General features: G+C 41.2%; 1 pseudogene; it reads left to right on the top strand.

Annotated features, from left to right (window-relative positions):
• Positions 1–4,244: 4,244 nt before the first annotated feature.
• LOC146891859 (protein SET-like) lies at positions 4,245–8,837 on the top strand (annotated as a pseudogene).
• The last annotated feature ends 11,195 nt before the right edge of the window (positions 8,838–20,032 follow it).

Here is a 20,032-nt window from a genome sequence, read left to right as displayed (position 1 = left end):
TAAACTTTTCATTAATTATGTGAGTGTGTGTGTGCATATGTGTGTGCGTGTGCAGAGTGTGTCTCCGTGTGTACTCATGGTGGTCGGAGGAAATCTGTCAAGAGTTGTTTCCTTCCTTCCACCATGGGCTCTGGGGTTAGAACTCAGCTATCAGGTCTACTTGGGACATGCTTTTTTCCCACTGAGCCAACTCCTCAGCCCCCTATGGATAATTTTTGACATAAAAAGGCATATCATGATATTATATCATTCCTACAAGTGCACCACCCAGCTTAAAATACTTAAAAACTTACCAATATCCTTGAAGTTATTTCATAAACTGTCTAATGACAACCTCCACCACAGCCAGCTAACTGTGTGGACCATTGCTCATTTCCAAAGGTACATGTGATTGATACATATGTTCTTCAAAGACATTCTCTAGTGGGGATGGAGAGGGGGACTTCATTTTTCCTTTAGTAGCGTGAGATATGGTTTGCCTTGCGATTTACATTTTGTCTCGGTTTGCCTTCGGTAGGTTTTGTCTGTCCTTGTTTTAGATGAGCCATCATTTAGTGAAAAGCATCTGTCTCTTTTTTTTTTTTTTTTTTTTGCACTCCTCACTCATCCTGTGATAGCTTCAGAGCAGCACACAAAGGAGAGACTCAAATCCAATGTGCCCATCTGTTCCTAACTGGTGAGTTTGGTCCATTTCTGTGTGTTGCTGTCATGGATCCAAGTCCATTGATTTGTTGACATTCCCTGGACACTTGGCATCTCTGTTTTGTCTTCCACAAGCTGCTCCCTCTGGTGTTCTTTCACTAGAATGTTCTAGAGTCCCATCATGAGAGCTTTCTCCTGGCTTCTGCAAGATCCTGCCCCAAGGTCAGCTTCTCACAGGGGTTTCTCCAGACCATCCTGTCATTTCACTCCCAAGTTACTGTGTCTCCTTGCCTTTCTTTCTCCCCCTTCTGCAGTCTTTTTAGATGCCTTCTCCACAATAGAGATGGGGTTGGCAAGCATGAAATGTACAGGATAGTCTGGAAATCATGCAACACTCAGAGCCAGATACATGCATTCTATTAGAACCACTATCTTTCCATTAGATAATAGAAATTAAAAATTACTTTCTGTAATTCACTCCCAGTTCAGCCTCAGGTTGGTGTAATGCCCATCACCCCAGCTCCCCTGACTCTGTAGCCCAGTTGCTTTCTGAACTCCCCTCTGCTGGAGATCATCACTAAACTGCCAAAGCCCATTTTCTTCACCCAGAACTTGTAGCTGACTGCCTCCACCTCCTCGACTGGCCCATTGGAAGCTCTTCTCCCTTGGTCACAGCACATTTCAATTCTTCCTTTAGAGGAGAGCAGTGGTGGGAAGTGCTTGGTCTTTATTACCAGCAGCACTTGACCAAATGGTTCTTTCCTTAGCCCTTGTTTTTGTCCCCAAGACATAACAAAGTTGATTTAATACGGGTGCCTTGGGACGTACAAAGAAGAATTACACTCCAGAGAAGCACAAGGGTCCAAGACCCCAGAGAAGAACCTGCTCCTTCCTCCTGATCTCAGAATGCCAGCACAGCTCTCTGGTTTTCCTTTCATAATTTGCTTCCCTTGCTGTCTTGCTGTATATTCATATAACCCTGCCCCCCCTCTATGAGCTCCATCGGGTACAGAAATGATTCACGCCCACTCCCAGCAGGCTTTATTGCACTCAAGGAGCAACTCCCAAACTTACCATGAAAGGTTCATTTTTCAGTCCCATCAAGAATCTGCCACCGTGAACAACTCTCTCCTTCACATAGTGACATTTTACCTCAGCAACAAGTCAAGTCAATTACAACCACCAAAGGTTATTTCTTGTTCATGCAACATTTAGCCTTGGGCTAGCTAAAATTCTGTTCTTCATCCCGTGGTACCTGTTCTGCATGAATGTGCTGTCATCCGACCGTAGAATGCCGTAGCATTTCACACTATTCATTAGCTCTGCTGACCTCAGGGCAACCTTGTCATATGCCTCTAGTGTTTATTAATCAATTAGTCATCATGGGGTTCCTTCTCTAGGATTGAAGTGCAGGAAACTCAGAGGGACAGAGGAATTCATGGCACAGCTTTTCTGAAGTAGCATGTCGTACGTCAAATGGTGATGAACACATACATAAAAGTACATTAATCATAATTCTACAAGTCAACAATTGTTCGAGGGTCCTGTAAATGTTGCTGAAAGCTATACTTATGCATTAACTAAAAAAAATGCCAAATGCTTCAAAAAGGGGATTTGTACTTCAAGTCATACACTTGCACAAGCATCTAAGGGGAAGAAGGCAAGACCCCTCTGGAGATCGTGGCCTCCTTGGCAGCACGCTCCACACTCTCTCATCAAGCAATTTGAGAGAGAAAAAAGCAGGATGGTCAGGCTGTAAAACATGGAAGCTGCCTGAGAGATAGAAAGGGAGAAAACCGTGCCTTTTAAATTGAGGTCCAAGAAAGTCCACCGGACTCAGCAATGTAGCTCAGCAGGCAGCTGCATGGCAGGACATGGTAGAGGGTAAAGTTTCATAGAGAACAAATGAAAAGGCCCAGAGTGTCAGGGAAAGCCTGCCCTGCCTCTGCTCAGACAAAAAGGACAAGGCTTTCTGAGTTAGGAAAAGTAGGCACACTGGTGCCGTAGTCCTCCTGGCAAGTGGGCAGGCATGGCCAGCAGCAGCAGCAGCCAGGCCCTCACTCTGCACTGAGACAATGCAGGGGACTGGCCGGTGTTGCTGTGGCTCTTTCCAGCCGTGTGGATTCAACCACATGGTGTGATGCCCCCTGCAGTACAGCATTGACTTCCAGTTAATTAAGATGAAGAAACGACTGTTTTCCAACTTACATAAGTGATATTTTTATCTTCAACACTCTTTGGAAACAAGGTTTGTTTTTTTTTTTTCCTTTGATTTTGTCTTCTCTTCTTTTAAAGCCAGTGTGAGTTCCAGGGTTTAACGGGAACGGCGGCTTTCATCTGTCCAATTATCTTCATGAATTCACTCCCTGTCTCCTCTGTTACATGTCCAGCTTTGCATTACAGTAATTGGTGGGTGGGATGTCATCTCTGACCACAGGAAAAAAACACCAGAGAGGAACAAATCCCTCCTCTTGTTATGCTTGACAGCCTGGCACACATCTATTTTGGGCGTCCTGAGCTGCCAGTCCTGCCTGGCCTGGCGGAGCCCCTCCTCCACACACAGTAAGGGCACTGAGTCATCAGGAGGTACAAGGGATGGAGGACATGTGCACTGTCTGTTTGGAGCTTTGGCAGCTGTGGTGACATCCCTTAGGAGCTAGGCTTTGGCTGACACGGAGAATGGGGGAAGAATGTAGGGAGAAGCCATGCCTTCAATCTAAGGTTCACATTTATCTCCACTGCGCCACCGTGGGGAGCCTTGGTCTCCTCAGTGGGACACCAGGAGGGACCGTCTTGAGGTTGAGTTTCCTTGAACTTGTCACTTGCCTGTCACTACGTCAGAGTATGTTTGCGAAAACAGAAATAATAAAACATCCATATCCCATGGCAACAGTCTCTACATTCCTGAGTTTGTTTTTAATGGGTAAATTAATGAATAATTACGAATAGGGGCTGGCTAGATGGGTCAGTCAGAAATAGCTTACACTGCCAAGCCTGACAACCTGAGTTCAATTCCCAGGACCCATATGGTGAAAGGAGAGAACCAACTTTTAAAGTTGTCCTTTGACCTTCATACCCACACTGTAGCAGGCAGGCCCACATGCATGCACACACACGTGTGAACACACACACACACGGAATACAATTTTAAGTGCAATAAAAAAGTAAAGAAGCTATTTTTACAAAGTAACACAGAATGTGAGACCCTAAAATTAACACCTCTGTTATTTCTGAATTTTTAAAATATTACAAAACCTCTTTTCTTGTTTCTGTGGTGTTCTGTAGGCTTTTTGTACCTATGTGGGCATCTCTTTCTCTAGGCTTGGGGAATTTCCTTCTACAATGTTACTGCTGACATTCTCCATGCTATCTGCATGGTATTCTCTATCTCTGCCTGTGATTTGGCAATTTGATCTTTTGTGGGGTCCCAAAGTGCTCCTGAGTTCTGTTCATTTGTTTTTTTAATTTCCCATTGACCTTTACTAAGTGATCCAATTCCTCTACTTTGACTTCCCACCATGACTCTGTTTTTAAAATGGTCCATTCTATCAATGATGTTTTCTACTGAGGTGAATTGGCTTTTTTTTTTTTTTCAGTTTGCGTTTTCTCCTGTTGTGAGCTTCTGAACTCTGGCCGATGGCTTCTGGACACTTCTCTCCCTGCATGGCCCACAACTGACAACCTATGCTCCTGTCTCAGCCCAAGAAACCCAGACCGACTCCTGCCCCAAGGTTGGTGGACAAGTCTGCGGAAAGGGGGAAAGAATAGCAGGAAGTAATCAAATACAATGATGAAATTCAAAATGAGATCGACAGACTGAATAAACAACCCAACAAGGAAAATTTAAAAGTAGAACAGAAATGTAGGCTCCTCCATCAATTTTTTTTTCCAGAAGAGGTCAGAATTGATTGCCAAAATCCCAAACTATGGGTAGCAACATTTGTCAGGCATCCACAGTGACTGCCCTACTCTGGGGAAGACTACAAACAGGTTCTATATTATTTGTCCAGAGTTGAAATGACAGAATTTGAAGACATAAAATCAGATTACAGAAGAGATTTCTATTTTGATGATAATCCTTCCTTTGAAAATGAAGTTCTCTGCAAAGCATCTGAATGAGAGTGAGTGGTGATCCTTCTTGAAAGTCCGCTGAAGTCAAATGTAAATCTGGAATGGATGTAATCAAACACTCAGGTCACACAGAAAGAAGCAGTGTGAGGGACCAGAGCAATCCTGTGGCTGGTATACTGACCGCCTACAAAGGTGCAGGTGATCTAGGAGACATCATCAAAGGTGATGTTTGATCAAATCCCTACAAGAGAAAGAGAAGAAAGAGGAAGTGGAGAAGAGCCAGGGAAGGAGGAGGAAGAGGAAGGAGAGAGGAGGAGAGGGAGAAGGAGGATTGGAAGATATTAGTGAAAGGGGGTTAAGGACTCAGTCAAGGAATCAAGTACTGCGGATTTTCCAGTCCTCCAGCCTCAGCTTGGCTCTGTAGTAGACCACCTAGCTGCAGCCCCCATTCCTCTCCACCCCCATCTCCATCAGATCTCTTAGATCTGCCCCTCCAATCTTCCTCCCCACTCATCCTGTTGTTCCAGTCCCCAACCCTAGCAGGTTTTCTCTGAAATCCTGCCAGCCAAGCTGCAGGAGAGGCCAGCTTCAGATCCTCACTCTCCCTGTTCCCCTCCACATCCAGTTCCCAGGTCTCCTCCCCAGCTCTCTAGCAGACTCCCTGCTCTGGGCTGTCCTCACTCCCTGTCGTTGTTCCCAGGGATATAGGTAGATCCTAGTAGGATACCCTGCTTTCCTGCCTCCTGTGAACCCAGCAAAATTTTCAACCACAATAAATGGAAAAAATAAAGCATTCCATGATAAAAAAATATTTAAACAACATCTATCTACAAATCTAGCTCTACAGAAAACAATAGAAGGAAAACTCCATCCTAAAGAGATTAAGCACACCAAAGAAAATACAAGGAATAAAATAATCCCAGATCAACATATCAAAAGAGGGGAAACACACGCACACAATAACAGGAATCAACAAACGCTGCTCATTAATATCTCTCAATATCAATGGTCTCCGTTCCCCAGTAGAAAGACATGGGCTGACAGAACAGATGCAACAGAAGAGTGGATCTTTTTTTGCCTCCAGAAAACATACTTCAACATCAAGGATAAATATCACCTTGGGAAAAGATATTCCAAGAAACTACACGTGAGAAACAAACTGGTATAGCCATTTTAGTATCTGACAAAAGAGGTTTCAAACCAAAACTAATCAAAAGAGACAGGGAAGGATGCTACATACTTAATCAAAGGAAAAGTCCATCAAGGGCACATTATAATTTTCAACATTCATGCACCAAACGCAAGGGCATCCAAGTTCATAAAAGAAACTCTACTATGTAACATGATGGGCTAGCTTGTTGGGGTTTTCTGTCCTGCCCAGTTCCCATAGCTGTTTAGCCCCAAAGAAAATCACACAGAGGTCTCCATAAGTTATAAGCTAAATGGCCCATTAGCTCAGGTTTCTTAATAGTTCTTATGACTTATATTAACCCATTATTCTTATCTATTTTAGCCATAGGGCTCGGTACCTTTTTCAGCTGGCAGGTCACATTCTGCTTCCTCAGTGGTCTGGGAAGAACTGGAAGGAATGGGCTTCCTCCTTCCCAGAATTTTCCTGTTCTCATTGCATCACCTCTACTTCTTGTCTGGTTTTCCTGCCTATACTTCCTGTCTGACCAATCAGCGTTTATTTAAAACATGATTGGCAGAATACAGACAATTCTCCCGCACCACTACTATACCTAAATCACACATTGACTCTCATGTATTGAAGTGGGAGACTTCAATACCCCACACTCCCCAACAGACAGGTCATCCAGACCAAAGCTCAGCAGAGAAATGCTGGAGCTACCTGACATCATAAAACAAATGGCCTGACAGATGCTTACATTTCATCCAAACACAAAAGAATACACCTTCTTCTCAGCACCTCAAGGACTTTCTCCAAAACTGACCACATCCTCGGTCACAAAGCAAGTCTCAATAGATACAAGAAAATTGACATAGTACTCTGCATCCTATCTGACTACAACAGACTAAAGTTGGCTATCGATAACAACAGAAAACTTACAAACTTGTTGACGTTGAACAACTCACCACAAGTGATAAATGGGTCAAGACAGAAATTAAGAAAAAAATTAAAGACTTTCTAGAATTTAATGAAAATGGATACTAACATACCCAAATGAATCTATCAGACACAATGAAAGTGGTTGTAAGAGGTAAGTTCATACCACTAAGTACCTACATTAAAAAGTCGGAGAGATATCATTAGTGACTTGACAGCACACCTGAACGTCTAGAACCAAGAGAAGAAATCACACCTAAAAGGAGTAGATGTAAAGATATTAATAAACTCTGGGTGGTGGTAGTGCACATCTTTAATCCCAGGACTCAGAAGGCGGAGGCAGGCAGATCTCTGTGAGTTCAAGGCCAGCCTGGTCTGCAGAGTGAGTTCCAGCACAGCCAGGACTGTTACACAGAGAAACCCTGTCTCAAATAAATAAATAAATAAATATAAAAATGAAAAAATAATCAAATTCAGAGTTGATATCAATAAAATAAAAATTACAAAAAATCAATAAAACTAGCAGCTGATTCTTTCAGAAACTCAGTAAGATTGATAAACTGCCAGTAAAGTTAACTAAAAGATGGATAGAGAATATCCAAATTAACAACATTTTAAAAGTGGGACATAGCAACAGACAACACAGAAATTCAGAGACTCCTAAGGGCATAATTTTATAACCACCAAACTGGAAAATCTAAAGAAATGGGTAATTTTCTTGATAGGTACCACATACCAAAGTTAAATCAGGATCAGAGAGTAATTTAAGCAGACATCTTTGTTAAATAGAAGTAGTCATTAAAGTCTCCCAATCAAAGAAAGCCCAGGGCAGATGGATTTAGCACAGAATTCTACCATGTACCTGGATGTTTTTCTTTGTATCACCCTGTACTGCTGGACCAGTTTCTCTCCCGCCTGCTGGTTCCCAGAGCCACTTAAAAAATAATCATTCTAGAGCTGGGTTGTGGTGGCGCACGCCTTTTTAATCCCTGCACTTGGGAGGCAGATGCAGGCAGATCTCAGTGAGTTCGAGGCCAGCCTGGTCTGCAAAGTGAGATCTAGGATAGCCAGGACTGTTACACAGAGAAACCCTGTCTCAAAACACCAAAATTAATCATTCTGAGGCTTAGTATTAATTATAATGGCTTGACCAATGGCTCAGGCTTCTTTCTGGCTAGCTCTTACATATAAATGAACCAATTTCTAGTAATCTGTATATCACCACATGGCTCATGGCATTGCCTGTTCTTTGACCCTCTTGTTGTCCCTGTGGGTCACTGGCCTCTCTCTTGATCCCACCCTTCTTCACCTGTATCTCTGCTTGGATTCCCCACCTGGATGCCAAACAAACCACCAAAGTATCTTTATTTGAAGATGGTATGACAGTATACATACGTGACCCAAAAGATTCCACCAGGAAACTTCAGCAGCTGATAAACACTTTCAGCAAAGTAGCTAGATACGAAATTAACTCACAAAAATCAGTAGCCCTCTATACACAAATGGCAAATGGGCTGAGAAAGAAATCAGGGAAACTACACCTTTCACAATAGTCTCAGGATCACTGCCATGGACTTGTACCAGGATTTTAATCTCAGTTTGGCATTTTTAACAAGATTTTAGTTACCTGGATATTACAACAGCACCCACTGTGGCACAGATCTATTGCTCTAATGCCAGCTGCACATGGAAAAGCTGGTGGCATGTTTTCATTGGCAGTGAACTGGCTGAGAAATTGACCTCACAGAGCCAGAAGTTGGTGTTGATGGTCAGGAGGATTCTGTCTCCTAAGTCTCAGCTATGTAGTGAAAACTCTCAGATGTGACTGTGAATCTGGGTGGATAAAGAGCTTGGTGTGCTCATTGCCCTGTGTGAAGAATATTATTTTGGGAAGCTACCAGATGCATGAACTTTTCAATGCTATAAAATACAGGGAAATTAAATGTCACTTTTTCAGAGATGACAGTCTGGACAAATTCAAAAGTTTTTTTTTTTTGGATGTATGGAACTTTATAAATGGAACTATTTGATCAATAGGCAAATGTAACCAAAATCTGTCTAGATGGATACTATGTAACTTCTTTACAGGACCTTGTTTAGTAAATATATCATTGTATACATCAGGAATTTTACTTCAATAAGGAACATAAAGATTTGCCTTAAAACTTCAAACTGTATGTTCGTATCCAGGATTGACTTCTCTATTTCACTCATCTGTTTGCCTTTATCTACTTTGAGTTGTTTAACCACAGTTATGATTATTCCTTTGAATTCTGTCTGTAAGTTCTTCGGGTCATTTGCATTAGGAACCATTACTATGGAGTTTGTAGTTTTTGGAGGAGATATATTTGTGTGTGTGTGTGTGTGTGTGTGTGTGTGTGTGTGTGTGTGTGTGTTTCTGCATTGGGATGTATGTGTCTGTGGTTAGGTTCATGTTCGAGTTTTTCTTTTTTTGTCCCTTTCTTCTCTCAGCAGAGGTGTTTAGAATGTTCAGGGGATCTTGATGACAAATACTTGAGTCTCAGAACATGGAGAAACCAAGCTGGTATTCACCTGGAAGCTTCATCCCCACAGGCTAGCTTTCACAGTGTTGGAGGGCACTCAGCATGTTACCGGAGGAGACAAGCAATCACCAGTCTTTCCCAGCTTTGAACTCAGTGAGCTACAATATTGACTGGCTTAGCAAGGCATGCATGCTGATGCAATAATGGCATGAATGTCATGGAGTAACCAATGACTTTCTAGTTGTATTTAAATCTTACTGCACAAATTGAAAGCCATGCTTGACTCTGTTATCCGGTCAAGGACCTGTGGTTAGAAAAGTCATCGGACATGGAAAAGAACCCATTGAATTACTCTCCTGAATAGGCCTACTAGTAAATCAACTCCTGTGACGTACTGGTATACCCATAGACCATAACATCTCACAACCCTCATCAGAAAGCTTCTTCATGTAGTAGATAATGAGGAACACAGAAGCCCACGGCTGGTCAAGGTGCCGATAATAAGAGACTAGAGAATGCTCTGAGAATGCTCTAAGTGGGACAACCACACCACGCCTCCTCCTCTAAAGACTCAGAAATCATTATGAAAGAGGGAGGAGAATGATTGAAAGAGTCAGGGCAGCCGATGGCTACAGGGAAATAGTGTTTTCTGGATGCAGTTATGCAGTTGCACATATGAACTCACAGCAGGTATGACAGTGTGCACATGACGTAAGAAAACTTAAGAGAGACAAAAATCCCAGCATAGAGCTGGAAGCTGGGCATGAAGTCTCATCCTTAGCTAAGGAGCTATTGACAGTTGATAGCTACTGGAACAGGGAGAACCAGTTTTCTTGAACGGTGTGGTCCTTAGTAGAGGGACCATGTTCCAGAGGATTGCCATATATTTAGGAAAAAAGTATTGAACATAAAATTGGGTTTACAGAGAAGGCCAGATCTTGGAGTTTAAGGTGTGTTGAATGTGATTGAAACACATTTTATGAGATTCTGTAAGAACTAATAAAAAGAGACAAATTTTTTTAATGAAACACTATAGGATCACAGAGTTTTTTCCTGTTCTTTATCCAGTCTACCCTCCTGGCCCTAGACATATGGAAAATATACACATACACATAGAGCTACATACACACCTCTATGAAGATGAGGGTCAAGAAGCACTTTTGACCAGAACATAGTTTCCCCAGAAAACACTCTAGCTCTCAGAGGGAATGTAGGTGACATGCTCTGGAAACCACAAGCTTAAGGGTTTCTGCCAAATGGGTCCAGAATAGTTGCTTTCACAGTTGTTGCCAAAAGAGGGTCCAAGGGCTTCATATCCCTCCTATCAGTCAACCGTGTAGCATATCACGTAGGTGAGGTTTTATTCATCTGTCCATTGAGTGAATAAAAAAAAGCTTTCAGACTGCCCAGGTGGGATCAGCCAGTCATGACTTTACTTGTAAATAAATCACAAACTGTGTGTAGAGTCAGAACATGTATGACAGCAAGGGGTTTGGACTGAGAACTTCACAGAAGGCCATCTGTCTGGTTAAGGAAATTCATTCCTGCCATTTTGCTTTACTTACAACAGTTACCTATTGGGAGTACAGTCAATGCTGCCCCCACAAAAACTCTCTGAAAAGTACTTGGAACTCGTGATATTTCCTAAAGCAAAGGGAAGGTATGGGGAGTGAAGAAGCCCATTTCATAATGAATAACAGGTACTGAGACTGTAATAAAGGTACTGAGCCTCAGAGCATGAAACACCACACAGTCTATGTTATGATCTCGCAAGGCCATGGGCAGACAGGAGGACAAGCCCGATGAGAAGCTGATGGCCCTGGACACTGGTGCTCCTCCGCTTCTTCACTGAGTACCCGGGGAAGGATGTAGAACCCTATGGGTCACCTGCCACTTACATCTGAAGAAATAAGACAAATTTCTCAACAAAGACCCTGTGTGGGTTGATCTCTGTGTTTTACATCCTGATTATTTTAAAGCTTTTTCAGCTGCCTGAAGTGTGTCAGGCCCTCCTCCGGGTGTTGGGCAAGCTTGGCCGTTACTAATTTTCTCTCCGCTCTTCTAGTTTGAGTGAAGTAGTCAGACTAACAGAAGCCAGCAGGGGTCTGGTGTTTTCTGTTCATCTGTGGTTGGATCTAAGCTCATTCAAAGCACTTTTGTCTTGAAAACGGAACATATTTTTTCTCTTAAGGAAGTGAGGCAGAGAGACCGGTGAATGTTGAGAGCCAGAACAACTCCAGACTTCCTCAGAGGCCCTGATGAAAAGAAGTGAGCATTTCTCTGTGTAGTTCTGGCTGTCCTGGAACTCACTCTGTTGACCAGGTTGGCTCTAACTCAGGGATCCGCCTGCCTCTGCCTCCCAAGTGCTGGGATTAAAAGCGTACACCACCACCCCATTGCTGATGCTGTACTTCTTAAAAAACTTGCATAGTCACCAGCTTTTGCAAGACCTCGTGGTCCCAGATATTGCTTTTGTCTTCTTTATTTCTCAATCCCGGTCCTCCCTTCCAACAACTCAGTGTTCAGGACCCTTGTTCCTGTGAGTAAAAGTCAGGGGTGACACTGTTGACTGTAGTAGCCAGGAGTGGACAGTCAAAGTTGAGGGTTCTCAATTCCTCCTTCTGAAAGCTTCACCCACCTTCCCCCTTATCTCTGTCTCTCTCTCTCTCTCTCTGTCTCTCTCTCTGTCTCTCTCTCTCTCTGTCTCTCTCTCTGTCTCTCTCTCTGTCTCTCTGTCTCTCTCTCTCTCTCTCTCTCTCTCTCTCTCACACACACACACACACACACACACTACACACTACACTGCAGGATTCCCAGGAACTATATTCTCCCCACCTCCACAAAGGCCCTCTACCCATGGCATCTTTGGCTCAAGCCTCAGACAGGGGGAAAGGGCAAGGAAAGATCATTCCTCAGAGGCTGCCTGACCCTGCTCACTCAGCCATGCCTGCCCCTTGCAGAAAATGCTTTCTTGATTAAGCAGAAGTAACACTAGGCAGCTAGGCTTGTATGGGGTCATTCTGAAGACTCAGCAAGCTTATTCTATCAAATGCCAAGCATGGTACTAGCATAGAACAAGTACAGGAGAGGTGATGTTTTGAAGTTTTGTGTTGATTTCAATTGTTTGCTGTTAAAGGTACGTACATTAATCATGCTAGCATTTTCTGTTTTTATAATAGAGTCACCTATGTTATCTTAAGATCTTTACATCCCTCCTGATAGCAGACTCTTTCATAAAGCAGGAACCCCGAAGGGTCAACTCACCTTTAGGCAAGTTCAGCAGTCATTTCTCTGTGGGTCCTGCGTGTCCAGTTCATCGAGCAGTTCAGGCAAGAGCAGTTCCTTGCCCCAGTGACTAACTAGTGCCATAAGGAACCTCTACAGTGTCCATCATCCTCTTGAAGTAGATTGTAGCTACCAGGCCAATTTGTCCCTTTCCAAACACAACAGTCACAATTGCCTCTATATAGGATAGAAAATGAAGTGGAACTCTTAGAAGAAGCAATTTCCAAAAGAATGAGGAGACATCAACATGCCAAATGTTTTAATTGTGGTAGAAGAGGACATCTGAAAAGGGGTTATAGACAAGAAATTCCTAGGAAAAATGTCTCCTCTGGGATGGGCAAGATTAGGAAGACTCAGTCTTCTGGTTTAGGTAGTAGGTGTGGCAAAAGCCGACATTGGACCAATGTAGATCAACAAAAGACAGACAAGGCAACCGGATACCATCGGGAAACTCCTTGAGGGCCCTCTCACAGGACCTCAAGTCAAAAGTGGTCCAGTCATTCCCAGTCATTGTGGAAGACATGTCTCACTAGGAAAATTAAAAAGCCAAAGCCTGTAAAAGAGCATACTGTTCTGGATGATGGAATAAACATGGAGGATAAATCAAAAATTCAGATAGAAAATAGGAAACATATATTGTGGCAGATTTATATAAATGATCAAAAACCAAAGCTAAGAGTGCATATAAATGGTATTGTAATTGTTGGTTTGACAGGCACAGGTGCATACATGTGTATTATTACTCTAGAATCTTGGCATCCAAATTGACCTCTTTAAGAGGCAGATGTTCAATTACTAGGAATTGGAACCATATCTCAAGTTAAACAAAGCATGAGATGTGTTGACTGCATAGAGCCAGAAGGTCAGAGAGGGAAGCTGAGGCCATATGTGGCTAATACTGCAGTAAATTTATGGGGTTGCAACCTGCTGCAGCAATAGAATACCCAGATTAACATTCCTGCAGTTCCAGGAACTCATAATTTTGTCTGTGCAAGAACACAAAGCAACTAGCAAGCCCTTAGAGGTACCAACAGCCCTATCTTTTAAATGGTTAACTGAAAAAACAATATGTGTTAAACAATCACCTTTAACAGAAAACAAACTTCAGGCTTTAGAACAGTTGGTACAGGAGCAACTAGATGCTCACCTTATTGAAGAATCTACCAGCCCTTGAAATTCTCTTGTATTTGTTGTTAAAAAGAAATCTGGTAAATGGAGAATGGTGACAAATCTAAGGGCTTTCAACAAGGTAATTCAACCTATTGGCCCTCTACAATCTGGAATTCCTCTACCTTCTCTACTACCAAATGATGGCCTCTTATAGTTATTGATTTAAAAGACTGTTTCTTCACTATACCTTTACAAGAAAAGGACAGAGAAATATTTGCCTTCCCAGGACCTACTTATAACAATTCTTAGCCTACTAGGAGATACAAGTGGACAATCCTTCCACAGGGAATGCTCAATAGCCTCACCCTATGCCAATACTTTGTAAGTCAGTCATTGGAAATGATATATATAAAAATTCCTAAATCTATAAGTTACCATTACATGGATGACATTTTGCTATCTGATTCAAACATAGATACTTTAGAAAGATTGTTTGAAGAAGTAAAGAAAGTTTTGCCAAAATGTGGATTACAAATTGCTCCTGAAAAAAATACAGAGAGGAGATTCTGTCAATTACCTATATTATAGAATAGGTTTACAGAAAATAAGAACACAAAAGGCACAAATTAGGAGAGACCAGTTGTGGACTCTTAAAGACTTTCAAAGATTGTTGGGAGGCATTTCCAGTCTAGGAATGGCTGTTGGGATAACACCTGATCTATTAATTCATTTAAACAAAACCTTAGATAGTGATAAAGACTTGAATAGTCCCAGAGAATTGACAGCTGATGCCAAAAAGGAATTGACAGTTCTTGAGGAGAAATTATAGGAGACACATGTGGATAGGGTGAGTCCAAATCTTAATTGTATTCTAGTCATATTGCCTTCCAGAATTTCTCCTATATGAATTTTAATGCAGAGAGATGATATTATCTTAGTATGGAATATTTTTACCATGTAAACCAAGTCAAAAATTGAAAACTTATGTGGGAAAAGTCTCTGAACTAATTATAAAAGGTAAATTGAGACTTTGTAAATTAGCATGTACAGACCCAACAGATATTATAATGCCTTTTACTACTGATGAAATAAAAAAAAAGTTATGGGAAGACAATGAACCATGGCAAAGAGTTTATGGTAATTTGGGGGGAGAAATTAATAGCAATATGCCAAAAGTGAAAGACTTAACCTTATAAAGAGAACTTTTTGGATTCTTCCCCAAATTGTCACGTGATGCTCCAATAACTGGAGCCCATAAATTTTATGCTGTTGTGAATAAATCAGGGAAGGTAGGTTACAAATCACAAGAATTAAGTAAGGTGGAGTAAAGCCCTTATAATTCTGTCCAAAAGGCAGAATTATATGCTATTCTCATGGTGTTAAGGGATTTTAAAGAACCTCTTAATATATTTACTGATTCATAATATACAGAAAGAGTTGTTTTACATATTGAAACCACTGAATTTATACCAAATGATACAGAATTGACTTCATTATTCATACAGGTTTAAGATATAATCAGGAATAGGCTGTTTCCTATATACAAAACACACATCCAATCCCATACGGGTCTGCCAGCACAAGGTAATGCAGAAATTGATCAGTTACTGATGGAAAGTGTGTTGAAGGCCTCAGAATTTCATAAGAAGCATCATGTCAATAGTAAAGGTTTAAAGAAAGAGTTTTCTATTACATAGTAACAAGCTAAGGAGATGATAAAGAGATGTCCTACTTGCCCTTTCTATAACCAAACACAACTACCTGCAGGGACTAACCCAAAGGCTACTCAAAGGAATAAAATCTGGCAGATGGATGTGTATCACTTTGCAGAATTTGGAAAATTAAAATATGTACACCACACCATTGACACTTATTCAGGTTTTCAGTGGGCCACTGCTTTAAGCTCAGAAAAGGCTTATTCAGTAATCACACATTTATTAGAAGCTGTGGCCATCATGGGTATGCCTGCACAAATAAAGAAAGATAATAGTCAAGCATTTGTCTCTAAGAAAATTAAACAGTTTTTTTTTGTTTATTATAATATAAAACATATTGCAGGTATACCACACAATCCTACAGGTCAGGCAGTTGTAGAAATGTCGAATCAAACTATAAAGAACATGCTAAACAAACAGAAAAGGATGGAAAACACCCCCAGAAATAGATTACATAATGCTTTATTAACCCTGACTTTTCTTAAGGCTAAAAAGAAAGGAACAACAGCAGCAGAAAAACATTAGATAACAGGAAATTCTTCTGAATTAAATCATCTGGTGTATTTTAAGGATGTGTTGACCTCACAATGGAAGCCAGGAGATGTGCTATGTTGGGGAAGAGGTTTTGCTCTTGTTTCCACAAGAAAAGAAAAACTATGGAAACCACTAAAATTAATAAAAATTCACTTTGAAAAGGAGAAATCTCTTGAGAAAGAGAAATGACAGCTCATCCACAGAGGTGACAACCATACAAGTGGTAGGGAAACCATATAGGGTCGGGGCAGGGTTCTGCTCTTGTCTTTTCAGAAAAATACACATCTTCAAAAATTCAAGAGACCCTGGATGTTTGGATGCTGACTGGAGGAAAAATAACTATCCAATAAGGATCATCAAGAAAAAGAAATATGACTTGTAAGGACAGGTAATCAAAACATATACATTTAAATAAATATCCATATAGAGAGCTGGCTTTGGAGTTGGACAACAGTTCTGTCCTTCTCTAAATCCAAGCATGTCATTAAAATAATAATTCAAAGTTTCTGTCTCATGTCAAGAGCCATCTGGCATGAGACAAAAAGAAGAATTTAGAAAAATGTTACTTTTCTTCATACCTATTTTTGTTTCTATTGTACTTTTCATTGGAATATATGTCTGTATATGTCTATATAAATAATGTGCACATTTTCCACACAAACAATGAATTTTCCTGCAGTAATCTTTGAAGTTTCCAGGAAGAAGATGGGGCCCCATATCAACAACTCCACCTAGTTGATATGACGTCATGACCTGTTTTTGGTACCAGCTGCTCAAGATGGTTCCAACTTGGTTAGCTTAAATGGTGCACTTTTTTGCAATGTTCTGGCCAGAATTCCAAATAGGAACCTCATAAAAACCCTACGAAATACTCAGAGACTATTTGTAATTATACCAGACAGTAATCTTGAAACTTAACCATCATTTTACTTTCACAGGATCCCACAGAAAGAACATGGCCCCCATGACAGCTGGAAGCAGTTCTAGAAGACGACGTCCCCTCTCCCAACAAAGTTTGTCCTCAGGGTTAGGGGCATCATTTAGAGGTTCATTATAATTGGTACAGGGTTGGGGGTTGGAGGGAAAATTATGTAGGATCGGGGATCTCTTTGAAAAAAGAAAGGGAAATTGAATGGGGTAATAGATTAGTGTGAGCTTACTCACACAAATAATAATAGTGAGTAATAGAGTGAATACTTGTGAGCTATTATTTATAGGCAATTTTTATTGATATGTACTCTTGTATATTGATATAAGCTTAAATTATATTGACTATGTTCCTTTTTTCATCTACAATATTTGTATACCTAGGCAAAGTTATTTTGTCATATTGTATGCATGCATGCTTCTATCTCTGCTTAACACATTTTGTATATTGACACAATTTTAGAATATATATCATATTGGAATATACATTTCTAGCTCTGATCAAGGTACTTATACATTGTTTACATTTGGAGGTCAGTGTCCTCATTTGTTGCATAGTCATTTAAAGATTGTTTAATATTCTAATAGAAAGTCTTAGTCTTTAAATTATATAGTTATTAAGAATGATAGGTCAATAGTCATCCATGTTTGTCATACTTATAGTTAGGATAATAGAGATTGTATTCTACATAGATAGGTAACCTTCAATCACTTCAAAGAGCTGTAGAATATGGCACTTAAATAACTCAGGGTTCTGTGGATATGAGAGATGATTGCTCCTAGCAGCACTGATCTCTTCCCAAGAGAATACTGAGCGCTGAAGACACTCCACTTGGAACTTGTTTTCTTCTTGGCAAACCTGGCCTTTGGTCAAGGAACTGCCCATGCACTGACGACTGACAAAATGCATGCTGTCCATACAGGACAAGCAGGATACAAGAAAAAAGACTGTCAATCTTGCCAAGACAAGTTTTGAAAAATTTCCTGTCTCTGAAAACGGTCTGTCAGTTACTCTAGGCCTTAGCCAAATTTGGTTGCTCCAGTGTTGCAAATTAGACTTTGGGTGATTGCACAGGTAGTCAGTTGTCTCTGTCATTTGTCACACATTTTGGAAGTTGCTTGATTACTCTTCCTGCTTACTCAAATAGTATTACTTCCCTTCTCGGGTCTTCATTGGGCTTGAAGACTAGATATTTGTAATTACTTTCCTCTCATAACTTGGCCAAGTTATTTATTATATAAGACTCATTAGGATAAGATAATTATTGACGCATTTATTACATGTTTCTTGCTTGATATTGTTGTAATTCTAATTTTTATACCCAATATTTGTTCTTATTATATATAACTTTGTATTAGGTTTAGAACTTTCTTATTTAAGCAAAAGGGGGAGGTGCTATAGGAATTCCTACTGCCAGTAGCCTTTAAGTTACTGGCCCACTTGGGTGTGGCCTCTTATACTTTATATGCCAATGTAAAGCATGCATCTGGCCTCTTTCCCAGCTGCTGGATTTGGTTGCTGTTCCCTGTTTGAGCAGAGGATTGTGATCTGTGAGTCTATCCCTAAATAAATAATCTTTTATTATACCTAATTCTGAGCTAGTGTGGGATTTCTTTTTTAGCACCCTTATTCATGGTTTGTTAGTAATTCTGAAACATTTCTCTCATCAAAGCCTTGCCTTGGCGACCCTATGTGGTTTTGAGCCACATTGCCTCAACTTCTCCCTCCTCTATTTGTCTTCATCTCTCTCTTTGTCTCTTTTCCCCAGGTTTTAACAAGCTGTGGATAGCATGGGCCACAAAAGCACCATTACTGCCGAAGAGAGTCTGCTGTCATAGCTGAGTCGAATAAATGTGACTAATTTTGACATTTTGTGCTGCTTTTAGCAAAGGGCTGGTACTCTCAGTGGTGAAGAAGACACGTTTCTCTTCTGAATTTGATATTGCTACAAATATCAAAACAAAAAGAAAGATTGGCATCCCAAATAATATCCAAACCTTGAAGGGAAGAAAAGAGACAAAGGTGGAGACAGAAGGTCACAAAGGTGGCCACAAATACTTCATTAAATTGCCTCAACACATGGAGGCAAGTAGGTGAGGAAACAAGGAAATAAAGTTGGCTGTGTTCACAAATCCCAGTACTTCCTCATGGAAGGCAGGCAGAACAAAGTAGAAATCTAGATGATGCTTCCCATTACCTAAGAGCTGGACAGCACCTTGCAAAAGACACCTGTCTTCCGCACCACTTGCACTCTTTAAATTCCATCGCGCATCCCCACTCACCAGTGATGTCAAGCATTCGGAAAATAAATGAAGCAAAGTAGACCAGAAAGAGGGGGTCCACTGTGAATAATCATGAGATGTGTTCAAAGGAAGACCTCCACGTGTAAGGGGTCAGAGGTCAGGCTTCATGGCATCCGTAGACACCGAGGATCTTCCAATGAGTAAAGAGACAACAGCTATACATCCAGCGTAAGAAGCCAACACCCCTACGCAGGATCAGCCCAGAACAATCTGCCCAGTGGAAAGAGGTCATTCAAAGGCCTGAGATGCACTGGTGACATGCAGGAGCAACAGAGATAAAGGCTGGCACATCGTCAAACAAAGCCAGATCATTCAAGGTCTGATGAAAAGCAGCCCTCAAAAGAGAAGACTGGTTGAAGCTTCCAAAGAAACAAGAAGGATGCATGATGCACAATGTACATGCTCAGATCAAAGGAAGTGTCTCTATGCCTAGACTAAGGTTCCTAAGGCCTTCCATCAAGAAAACATGGAGACTGCCCCAAGGTCAGCATTGCCAGGGTTAGTGAGTGGTTGCTCTGCTCCCTTGGGTGGTCATCAACCAGAAGGAAGGCTGCAATCGAGACTTCAGATCTGAGAATGTGTGATGTCCTTCCTTCCTTCCAATGCTAGCAGAGGGAGTTACAGAAGGGCACACCTTCTATAAAAGATACTGTGCTGCCCACAGTGCACACAGGAGACTGGTATCCTCCATGAAACACTGGAGACGCGTAGTTCTCTTGCAAGAAAAAGACAAGCAGGAACTCAACAGGAATTCATTAGTCTGACAGAATTTCAAGCCTGTGGTGGGAAATATTCTTGGGGGAAGGAACTCACTGGTGTCTGTACACTGCCCTGACCCAGCAGTCAGAAGCCTATTTGCTTGCTACATCCCC

The sequence above is a fragment of the Myodes glareolus genome, chromosome 13 (assembly GCF_982192425.1).
Source record: "Myodes glareolus chromosome 13, mMyoGla1.1, whole genome shotgun sequence".
NCBI lineage: Eukaryota > Metazoa > Chordata > Mammalia > Rodentia > Cricetidae > Myodes > Myodes glareolus.
The sequence above is the reverse complement of the archived record's forward strand: the minus strand, read 5'-3'. Positions and strand labels throughout refer to the sequence as shown.